Source organism: Talpa occidentalis, unplaced genomic scaffold, assembly GCF_014898055.3.
Source record: "Talpa occidentalis isolate TD23 unplaced genomic scaffold, MPIMG_talOcc4v2.1 talOcc4.4, whole genome shotgun sequence".
Taxonomy (NCBI): domain Eukaryota; kingdom Metazoa; phylum Chordata; class Mammalia; order Eulipotyphla; family Talpidae; genus Talpa; species Talpa occidentalis.
In genome coordinates this window covers 80,529,408-80,542,331 of record NW_023604295.1, presented here as the reverse complement: position 1 = coordinate 80,542,331, position 12,924 = coordinate 80,529,408, and positions in this window count along the sequence as shown.

Here is a 12,924-nt window from a genome sequence, read left to right as displayed (position 1 = left end):
TATTTCAAAAAGTTAAATGACCAGGAAGAAGTGGGGAAGTTATTTTTCCTGTATCACTGGTTAAGGGCCATCAAACAGAATGTCTACTTGACATAACAGCCACAGAGAGACAGAATTTCTAAAATCTATTCCAACTTAAAGCTCTACACTCTGAAAGTACCACCACAAATTCACTAATCCACATAGTAAATGCAACCATTCAGGTTTGTTAGAGAAGTAGGTGCAATTTGTTTTTAAGTAACCAAAATCCCAAACTTAAAGTCAGTTTATCTAAAAAAATTCTAGCAGGTTACATGCAGTCATGAAATTATATTGTATATCTATTTACTAAGCCACTTATAATAGCAATGATGTTGTATAGTAAGGTACAGAAAAAAAATCATCTTGCACAATTGTAAATGTCCTTTGGCAGTAAGAAAACGTTAAGTTGTCCCATGTAAATTTTTGATAAACTAGTACAAATAAACTTATTATAGCTTGAAATATAGAGCACATCCTCAGAAAAACACTTCAACTTTATTCTAGATTCTCATCTTTAAAAATTACTGTATTCCCATGTTCTATAATTTCTCTATATACTCAGCCAATTCTTCTCTGTCACCATTATCTACTAAATCTATTCACTATATGGTGTTCTTCATTATTTCCATCTCACATCCACTGAGAAGACTGAATTAGAGCTAGATAGTGATTATAACATAAGATTTATAATGGTGTTTTTAGAATTGGTCCATTTTATAACTGCTAATGACCATCACACTGATTTTTTACTTTATTCACTGTTACAAACCCTCCAGAAATTCTTCACAGGGTCTTGGTCTTGATCAAAAAGCAGATAGAGCTGACCTATTTATAAAACCTCAACATCTAGTTTATTTTCTTAGTACCAAGTACTGGTCATTACATTCACTGAATTTCCTTAACTTTACCAAATTCCCCAAGCTATTCAATAGTTTCTTCATTATTTGCTTATTCATTTTAAATTTAAACACTAGAGTCATGTTGCACTGTCACCACTTTTTAAATCTAAAAATTTTGTATTTATATCTTTTTGTTTTCTGTATCAACTTATACCTTATATCTAAGCTGTAAATTTTCAGTTTTTATACATTCTTCATGAAATTTGAATAGCTTTCTTCTAAGAAGGGACTCATTGATCTTTAAGATATTTATAGTAATCAATTAAATGGTATACATATTCAGGGCCTCCCCTGTGGCGCAGCAGTTGAGCGCTGGGCTGTGAGGCTGCCAGCAGCCTCTGCAGCACCAGTTCGATCCCCAGCTGCCGGCAAGTGTCCCTCATGGCACACAGACTTCTTCTGCCGCGCCCGCTGCTCCCCTCAGCAGTGTATTTCATCAGTCTGCCTTTTCTGTTCCCCGCCCTGGCTCTGGTGAATCCTCTCATCCTCCCATGCTTCTAACTGTACCCTGGTTCTTATATAAATAAATAAATATTTAAAAAGATAAATAAATTTTATACATATTCAATTGTAATCAACAACTAGCCAATGACAATGGGCTAACTCAAGTATTGTTTCCAAATAATATATGGAGGGCCTCCCCTGGTGGTACAGCGGTTGAGCGCTGGGCTGCGAAGCTGCCCTCAGCCTCTGCAGCACCAGTTTGATCCCCACCACTGACAAGGGTTCCACATGGCGCGACAGACCTCTCCTGCCACGCCTGCTGCTCCCCTCAGCAGTGTATTTCGTCATTCTGTCTGCTCTGTTCCCCGCTCTGGCTCTGGTGAATTCTCTCACTCTCCCACGCTTCTGACTGTACCCAGTGCTTGTACAAATAAATCTTTAAAAAAAAAATATGGAGGGCCTCCTTGGTGGTGCAGTGGTTGAGCGCTGGGTTGCAAAGCTGCCCGCAGCCTCTGCAGTGCCGGTTTGATCCCTGGTCGCCAGGCGAGGGTCCCACATGGTGCGCATACCTCTCCTGCCGCCCGCTGCTCCCCTCAGCAGTGTACTTCATCACTCTGCCTGTTCTGCTCTCCGCTCTGGCTCTTGTGAATTCTCTCACCCTCCCATGCTTCTGACTGTACCCAGTGCTTGTACAAATAAATAAATCTTTCAAAAAATATGGAAAATAATATGTTGGAGTGAAAACTGTGTATTTGGTAACTAATTTAAGGACTGCTAACAAAGCATAATTTATAATTTTAATGAAACATTTAAACATTTAATGAATTTTCTTAAATTTGCAATCATAATCCAAAACTCTGTACTGTTGAATGTATGTTTGCTTTTGAGTTTTCACAAGTCAAGATTGGCCTCAGGTGATCAATGACTTCTGTCTCCAATAACCCAGAATTAGGATAAAATTCACAGATTAGGGACAGTCTTCTAAAGACTTCCCTTACTGCAGACACTATCTCTAAGTGTGCAGTTAACTCTCACTATTTTCTAGCTGGTTTTAAATTCAGGATTCCCACAGCCCACCCAGATTTGACTGTTTAACAGATAATTCATCAAAGCACTATACTTATTACTATATTTTTACTATTATAAAAGGATAATATTCAAAACCAGTCATAGGGAGAAATGTTTATGGTAAATTCTGGAGGTTTCTAAATGTGAAGGTTTTATTGTACCCAGAGGTACATTACCCTCCTGGTACACTGAAGCAAGATAATATGCAGAGTATTACCAAACAGAATACTTTACCCAAGATTCAATGTACAAATTTTTATTGATGTTTCATTTGTAAGCATAATCACTGAGTTATTGGCCACTCAGCCAAACTCAATTTAGACCCTCCTTCCTCTCTGAAGGCATGGGTCTGATGCTACATGGCTCAAAGCCTCAACTCTAATAACCTGGTTGGCTTTTCTAACATCACCGGCTTTCAACTTGACTCATATTATAAGCATAAACTATGTCAGAGTCACCATGAGTCACCTAATTAGTTATCAGTTATAGTTTAAGGAGACCAGCAGGAATAACAGACTACACTGTCATTCAGGAAATTCTGAAGATTTAGAAGCTGCTTCTCAGGAGCTTGATATGAAGTTTGGCAAACTTCCCTATTCCAAGGGTTTAAAGGTTACCTACAATGGACCAGGGATTAAGACAGACCAAATCCTTGGGCCTTCCCTGATGGTGCAGGCAGTTGAGCAGAGCACTGTGAGGCTGTCCGCAGCCTCTACAGTGCCGGTTTGATCCCAGCCAGCCAGCGAGGGTCCCACATGACGTAGCAGACCTCTCCTGTCACGCCCGCTGCTCCCCTCAGCAGTGTATTTCATCAGTCTGCCTGTTCTGTTCCTCTTACTGTCTCTGGTGAATCCTCTCACCCTCCCACAAATCTGGCCTGTACTCCAGTTCTTGTACAAATAAAATAAATAAATCTTAAAAAAAGACAAAATCCTTTATTACAAAAAGCATAAGCAAAGAAACAGTGATATTGTTATGTGAATAATTCTCTGTTTCCTATAAAATTCAAGATTTCTTTGATCCTTAGACGAAACTATCAGCATAACACACTGAATATAACAGAATAGATTTAATGGTCAACCCCAATCATTGGATATTTTTTTCCCCTTAAATCACCACTGTTCCAATGGTAAATGGTGTAGTAGGAAGAAAAATTGTTAAAGTAAGGGAGTGTGTGTCTCACATATCTATTTGTTCAAAAAAACATCAGGACACAATGTTAGTCTACCATTTGTTGAACTGTAAATTGCCTTCAACTGACTTAAGCAATCCTACATCTTTACAAGATTTAAGATAAGCCATGAAAGGTTATCTGAACTGTTACAATAGACTATGTTTTTATCTTGTTATTGAAGAGATCTCTACTTTTTAAATTTAGTTATGCTTTTCATTTAATATATTTTCTTTTTACTTTATATAATATTTAAAGCATCCTTTTCTTAAATACAACACTCCATTTTTTATCCTAAACAGAACAATCCACAGAATAGACAAAATATTAAAATAATTAAGAAATAATAACTCTTCAAATAGAATAAATGTAGTGTCATGAAAATATACCTATTACCACTTTTTCCCCAGAAATATAAGGTAACTGATTTTTATACAGTGTGCTATTTCCTAAAAGTAATCTTACTTTTTGTTGAGTTCTTTTAATAAAGATAAGCCTAGATATTGAAAATCCTGGAGATTATTTTATTTAGTCAGATTTTTTGAGCATTGAGTTGGGTGAACTAGCAAGTTTGTTGCTTTCAATGACCTCTTGAACAGAGAAAATAAAGCCAACAAATAAACTATTTGCTTTTTAAATGAATTAAGGAATTTCAGGATTTATGTACTTGAATTAGAACACCTTATAAAGGATTAAGAATGGAATTAACTATTTTAATTTAACTTCTGTTGCAATGCAGTAACTTAATTAAGATAAATACTTCACATGCATGCATGGTGTTTTCATAAAATCTGAAGGCAGCTCTTGAAAAAGTCAGCAAGACAGAGACTTATCTGAGGGATTGAGATGCATGGCACACACGTATACACACACTCACTCACCCTCACATACTGCAGGAGGAAGTTAGGAAATGGTCATAGGCAATCAGTTTGGAACAGGGTATCCCAAGCCCTAAGTCCACTGTCAGCCTGATTCAGACACACTGGGTTGGAACCAGGAGAACATGATTCCTCCTCCCACCACAAGCCTTGTGTCCATTTATCAGTGTGAATGGACAACAATCCTGGACAAGGAGATGTCCCCTCCTGCAACCCTGTAAGGAGTAGAATGTTCATAACATCAACAGAATAACACAACGCCAAAGCAACAGACCAAAGCTAATTTTGGGAAGGTAGGCCAGGTAACGTTGGCAAACTCAATGAAACGTGGTTAAGTAGGAGAACCTTTTGGGCCTAGCCAATCAGCAAGAGATACAACATGGAGATACCCAAAAATCAACCCCCCACTCCATGCCCACTATACCCAGATAAGCACTTCTCACCACCTCAGTGGCTACCAACCTAGGAACTCTCTCCTATGGAAAGCTTTCCTGTTCTTCCTCTAATCTATCAATAAATCTCTTGTTTTTCTGTAACTTTGCCTAAAAAGAGCCCACCTGGGATCTTTGAACTCTGGGCCTGCTCCCAAATACCCCAATTCAAGGGCCTCCCTAGTGGTGCAGGGGTTAAAGACAGTGCTATCAAACTATCGCCAGTCACTGCAGCACAAGTTCTAGCCCCAGACACCCAGGGAGCAACCCACATGGCCCAACAGACATCTCCCTTCTCACCCGCTGCTCCTCTTAGCACTGCATTTCAGTAGATCTGCCTGTTCTGCTCCCTACTCTTTCTCTGGTGAATCCTCTCACCCCCAGTACCTCTAGCCTGTCCCCCAGTTCTTGTATGCATAAATAAATAAATTTTAAAAAATAAACAAACCTGGGCCTCCCCTGGTGGTGGGCAGGAGAGGCTGTCTGCAGCCTCTGCAGCACCAGCTAAGTCCCTGGCTGCTCGTGAGGGTCCCACATGGCATGCAAGCCTCTCCTGCCATGCCCGCTGCTCCCCTCAGCAGTGTACTTCAGTCCTTCTGCCTGTTCTGCTCCCTGCTCTGACTCTGGTGAATTCTCTCACCCTCCTGTGCTTCTGACTGTACCCAGTGCTTGTATAAATAAATAAATCTTAAAAAAATGAAATAAAATAAACCCCAATTCAATATCTTTAAGAGCAGATAGAAATGAATAAATATGGTCCCTTAAGTTGCCATTTTATATTCATCAACAATGATCCATCATTAACATTTATAATACACTATTCAAGATAAAGCAAGCAATGTTGTTTATTGAATTATTTGAATAAAGTTAATCTTAAATAAAGTCATATACAATCCTAAACTGAGTAATCTTTGACATGTTCTTATGAGCATGATTACTCTATCTACTGCAAACAGTCCTACTGGTAGAATATGAGAGCAACAGTATATGTTTTGATTTAGAATGTCTGTGTTCTATTTTGATTTTTGCTTTGCATGTTAAAGCTAAAGTGTATAATGAATACTATGATGATTTATACAGACAAATACCTACAATATTATGGTTGATTAATAAATCACAAAAATCATCAAAATTTGATCAACATTAAAATTAGGGAGCCAAACATTTTCCAGGTAGAAAATACTTATCATTCAAAATGCATGGTGGCTAAGGTGATTTTGACTTTCAAAACAGGCATATTTCATTTAGCATATGAAATTTCAGCTGTTGAATTTTACTTAACATGGCTAGGAGAATTTTAATTTTTTTTCGAAAATGAATTGCACTTGCAAGCAAAGTTGTATATTGAAGTCTTGTTCATCATAATTGTCTTTTAAATTTTCAGAAGTGAACTTTGTAAGAATTTACCCAAGGAAGTCAGCAATAATTACCTGCCATTATAACTTGACCAATTGTACAGCATATTTTCCCAAAATTATCAGTCAAAAGGAAAAATCTTCAGAAAAAATGAAATGTAACCTCAGTTTATTGCATTCACATTCACTCAGAAACCATATATGTATACTATTGTCCCATCACAATGTTGAATACTTGAACATTTGTTGATGTTTTTTTTTTCTTTAGAATTATTTTATTAAATCATAAATGTACAACAGCTTCTTAACTCTACACACGCACTTAAATTTTTTAAAGGAAAAAAACGTTATGTCTTATTACACCATGATCCTGGCTAATAGCTTTTCAAAACTTTTGAGAAAAATCTTAAAAAAGGTTTCACATGTCACCTGAAACTTACAAATTTAACATTATCAAAGAAGGAATGCTTCTACACTCTTACAAAGACCACTAGAAAGAAACAACAATTAAAAAGCTAAGAAACTGTCTCAAAGGCATTTTTTTTTACAATCCTTCCTCCACAGTAAGGTAATGTTATTAAATAATCCAATCCATTCACAAAATGGCTCTCTGCATCTGCTCTGGTGTCTTCTGCCATATCACTGCATATTTATGCATGACTGAGATAAGAGTTTCCTTAACATTTGTTGATGTTTTAATTAAATTTTGTGACACAAATCTTTCAGTACTAAACAAAGATACATCTTTGTATTTGTTTGCCAAAAGTCATTTTTCAGAAATGCTTTGTTGTTACAAATGATAGTCTGTTGGAACACTATCTCTTTTTAATTTAATAGCAGCTTTATTCTTGCTAGACTTCATGATAAGCACAAGTAAAATAAGACTATATCTCAAAACTTAACCATGCAAATTAGTAGCAAAATATCTAAAACACTGAAAGATTTAAAAAATATATATTTCCAGGGATAAAGCAATTTATTATCTGGAGCCTAACATTTATAAAATTTGGGGGGAAAGGAAAGTCTAACAAAAACCAATATCAATGTCACAAATACTATAGAAGGAATCAATTAGGGATTTTACAACTTAAGATTCATTAGCTTCATGGTAAGTTCATTCTGAATATTTGCTAGGAAAAAAAGTCTACGTATTTATTTTTAACTGGCAAAATCAAAGAATCTACATTAATTCTATCTCATTTCAACATATTGAAAATTAAGGATTAAAACAAATACAGAAAATAGACCAACTGTTGCCAGAGCTCAATATCATTCTGAAAAATTAAACTTTGTTATGAACCATTTTTTTTTTTTTAGATTTATTTATTTGTATGCAAGAGCTGGGATACAGGCCAGAGACAAGGGAGGGTGAGAGGATTCACCAGAGTCAGAGTAGGGAGCACAACAAGCAGATGACTGCAATATACTGCTGAGGGGAGCAGTGGGCACAAGAGAGGTCTGCCACACCATGTGGGAATCTCCCTGGCCAGCCGGAAATTGAACCAGCACTGCAAAGGCTGCAGACAGCTTCACAGCACTGCACTCAACCCGCTGTGCCACCGGGGAGGCTCCATGAACCAAAAATTACTATGAATTATGTCATAGTTTAGTATTCTTATTTTAGGATAAAGCAAATGACAAATTTTCTCACTTGGTTTTTAGGTTTGAAATCTAACTAGAGAAATTAAAAAAAAAAATCACTGGTCATTCTAAGTAGCTATGAATCTATCACCATTGACCAAAAGTCTGAGTTACACAAAGTTTGAAGTTAAAAGGAAAAAAAAAATGTTTTGAATATAAATGTGTAGTCAAATTCTGATTCTACCTTGAATATTTAATTTAATTTTCCTTAGATTAAGTTTGCTCATTTGTAGAAGGTGGAACATAAAGTGATATATGCAAAAAAAATTAACATGTCAGAGATTGAAGCCTCACAGAGCAGCAGCATTGGGAGCGGAACTGGATGAGGGAAAGACTATACAATGTCCAAGTGGTTTAAGCAATGAGAAGCCTAGAGGGGCTATACCAGGAAATAATGTACAGTTGCATTCCAAAGGCAGTCTCCTATTTATTTGGAATAAAGTACAAAGGTGGGGAAAGCATGTAGGGCCAGGGGCTATTGCCTAAGGGACTCCATGTTTTTCACTAGACTAAGTATGTTATCTCTATTATTCTTACCTAGCTTTCTGCTAATCTTTTCAAGTAAGGTATTTTAGCTGATCTTGCTCATTTTACCATAATATCTGCTTGCTGTTTTCAGTAGTCACTGATTTCCAGTATGTTCCTCATACCAGGACCTTTGTCCTTGGTGAGAGGTCTCCTGCTTTATTGTACATTTAACTGACCAGCAAGAGCTCTGGGCACTGAGACAATAGCCCTGAGGACAAGTAACGGGGATTCCACAGGAGATTATGTCAGTAGCATTTTCAAATGCCATTACAGTCAGTGGAGTGGTAATAATAGCTCTCTCTGTAGAATTAGTTTTACATCAGGCATGTGTTTAAGCATAATTGATTAAAGCATATGAAAATACTAACTATGATCCCATCTTCCCATTAGTGTCATATCACTATAGATCTGATTTATAGGTCATATGGGTGGCTAGCAGAGGTGCAGATTGGGTCGATATGTCTGGTGGGGGGTTGCAGTGCCTGGTCCACAGAGTTGATGGCACAAATGTGGCTGTGATAATGACTCTTAAAGCAGTGAAGTAGCTCTCCCTTATGAAAGTCAGGGGCATTAGTAGCATTTGGGAAAGGATGTGGATTTTCTACAGCACCTATGAATTGTCATCTTTCTAAAGGTGGACTAAAAGTCACCAAGATGATTATGGTGGAGGCGTTTGACTTCACTACCAAGAGTAACATCTAATACAACTGGCAGGACACTTCTCTAAGAGAATTCTACAGCTAGGAGTAGGACTTGAGCATCCATTGGGTATTTGAGATCCAGTGTAGATTTTAACAGAAGTGACAATGAGATTGCTTCATGGAATAGGAATATGTTAGAAAGGAACTTGGAGTTTGTGCTTTGAGGCAGGGAAAATGAAATATCAGGGATGTCAGCTCAAGCAGACATCCCAAAAAGGTGGACGGTAGAGGCAGTGTATGCCTCTACTTTTCTACTTTGAGTAAGTAGAAAACTCTGTAGAGGAACTAAAGTGCGCCACACAGCTGAGTACCTGGTAAAGACAGCAGGAGAGGGCCTCCCCAGTGTTGCAGAGGTTAAAGACAGCATTATCAAGCTATTGCCGATCTCTGCAGCACAAGTTGCATTTCCTGGCCGGCCAGGGAGCTGAGCCTCATGGGGCAGCAGACCCCTCCTCTCTCGCCTGCTGCTTCTCTCAGCAGTGTATTTCAGTAGATCTGCCTGTTCTTCTCCCCACTCTCTCTGGTAAATTCTCTCACACCACTGCACCTCTGGCCTACACCCCAGTCCTTGTATGAATAAATAGATTTAAAGGTAAAAGAAAAAAAAAGACAGCAGGAGAGCAGGAACTCTGGCCTGTACTCTCTTTTCCCCACCCCTGAGAATGGTGTTGATCCAATAAGATAGGATACACAAATTGCCAAATCTGTGATCCTGAGCCCCAGAAAAGAGGGATGAGAAGTTATAACAGACATCTCAGAAATATAGAAGATCATAGGAGACTACTATAAACATATTTCTGTCCAAAAATTGGATAACCTAGAAAAAATGAACAATTTCCAAGAAGTATAAGGTCTTCTGAAACTGAGTAAGGAAGGAATAGAAAACATGAACATATCAGTAATAAGAAAGGCAATTCAAACAGTAAGTCTCCTGGGCCTCCCCGGTGGCACAGCAGGTTGAGTGCCACGCTCTGAAGCTGTCCACAGACTCTGCAGTGTGGGTTCGATCCCAGCAAGCCTGCAAGAATCCCAGATGGTGCAGCAGACCTCTCCTGTCTCGCCCGCTGCTGCCCTCAGCAGTGTATTTCTGTAGTCTGCCTGTTCAGCTCCCTGCTCTGTCTCTGGTGAATCCGCTCATACTCCCATGCCTCTGGCCTGTACCCCTGCTCTTGAATAAAAAAAATAAATAAATAAATCTTAAAAAAAAAAAAAACAACACAGTAAGTCTCCCAAAATAGAAAAGCCCAGGATCAGATTGCATCACTAGAAAGCTTTACTAAGCATTCAATGAGAAACTAATTCCTATCTTCTCAAACTTTTAAAAACTCAGAAGGAATACTTCCAAAAATACCTCATGAGCTCAAAATTACTCTGACCAAAAACACACAAAGATATCACAAAAATAATGAGAACAACAGAGCAATACTGATGAACAATAGACAAATATCCTCAATGAAATCTTAGCAAAATGAATTCAACAACACATTAAAAAGTGCAAACATCAGGAACAAGTGAAATTTATTACAGAAATATTAGGATGGTATAACATATGCAAATCAATATACCATATCAACAAAAGGATAAATAAAAATCATATGATCATCACAATAGATGTATAAATGACTCTGGTTTCATTGCCAGTTTATTAGCTATGATATTGCACTACAGTTTTGTAATATTCATTGTCATGAGTAACATAATATCTCTATGTATTATCCATGTGAATTTAACAATATCCAAATTGAAATACCAATTGATTTACAACAAAAAAATGGATGAACGTATACACATGGGTTTATATAGCTACTTCACTTGTAATTTCCCCAAATTGAAACTAAGCCAAATACCCCTGCACTGAGGAGTAGATAAAATAATGGTGGAACATTTATACAAAGGAAAAACAGTCAGCACTAAGAAAGAAAGAACTACTGACAAAATTTATTTTTTTAAATCTCAATGCATTAAGCTGAGTGAAATAAGCTATATTCTAAAAACATATTCAGAAATTCCACTTACGTAACTTCAATTCTGAAGCTAAAACTATGATGGAAGAGTAACTAAGTCTGGGAATGGGGGGTAGTGATTGACTGTTAATGGTGGGATTTAGGGGGATGGGAATTTTTTGTTTGTTCTATTGATTGTGGTTGTGTTTACATGACCATAAAGCTTTCTCAACACTTTTAGAACTATACAATAGAAAAGTGGATTTTGCTAATAGCAAATTTTTTATTTAAATGGAAAAAAAAACTGTATTAGTTTCATCTCCAAATATCATATTATTATGGCCATTAAAGTGAGATCATTATATAACCTATGAAAATATTATAATCACAGCTACAGATTCTGGGGTAATCCAGAATCCTTCCGTCCTAAGATTTCCCATTTTTTTTTTTTTTTATTTTTCCATGTACTGTCTAGGTGACACAGGACAGCAAGGAGCACTAAAAGTGGCCAAGGACACTACACAAATAGTTTACTGTTCACAGTATGAGTTCTTCACCCACATGCACAATTACAAGAATACTCAGGTTCAGAGAACAATGACAATGGGATTTATTCAACAAACCAAGAAAAAAAAAAAAAAAGAGTTACTGAGGCCAAAAATGGCCTTTCCCTCTCCCAAAGCAGTGTCCAGTGTTTTAAATTCCTAAACACAAATGGCCCCAAGATGACATCTTCCTGCCACTGAGGACATGGAGCACTTGGCAGCCAGACTATAGGTCAGGTTCCAATTCACTAAGACAGCAGAGGACGCAACAAGAGATGCTCCCCAGAGCTGCTGAGATGCCCCAGCACAGCACCAGACAAGCAACACTCAAAATAGCAGCTGCAGCGGCTGAACAACCCAACCCAGCAAATGGCCACACTCATGCAGCTCACTCAGCAAGGTGCCCAGCTCGGGTCTTTGCCTTCCCTGCCAGGCTGTAATAGCAGCAAAAAAGAACAGTTTCACTTGCTCGGCTACTTGCAAAGTCTCTGAACTTTTCCTCTCTGAGTGTGGCTGCTAGAGGCCTCTCCACATTATTCAGAGGCTTGCAAATAGCCTTCTGGAAGATCAGCATGGTGGGGGCAGAAATCGCAGACACTCAAATTACTGAAGACCCCAAAATGCTGAAATCCCAGAATCTGAATCCCAACAGTGAATGCTGGGGGCTGCTTCTTTAGTCCCTTATATTTCTTATCAGAGCCTCTACCCCGTATGTGATACTTTGTTCATATTTTCTCTGAGGCTACCCATCCTCACCAGCACCACCCTCCAGAGGCCACCACCTGTAAGAGTCTTTACCTTCAGCCACCAATTACATGGATACTATAGTTCTGTAATTAAATTTAGTACATATTTGTCACTTAAAAATAAACATGTATTTTAAAATTAAAACAAGTTCTTAATCATTATTTCCATGTACATTATTCCATCTAGTTAAAATATAATAAATTCAGCACTTTTCAGTAATGGAAAATATGGTTACATTAAAAATTTGAATATTATGACTAAAACTACATTGAACAACTTAATATACATAACCAACTTTTCTTTTAATTTTTTCTACTGTGGTAAGTCAGTGCAGGGAATTATAGAAATAAGCACTTCATTTTCCTTCATAAATAATGAATATTTTCCTAGAAAATTGTTTTTTCATGCTTACGATTAAAATAACAAGTATTTTATAATATTTCATGTCATTGATACACACTTAATATATATGAAATGTTATATTTTGCTTCTATTTCCATATTTCTTGTGCATTACTGATTATGTTTACTTAAAAAGTTTATTTAAATTTCA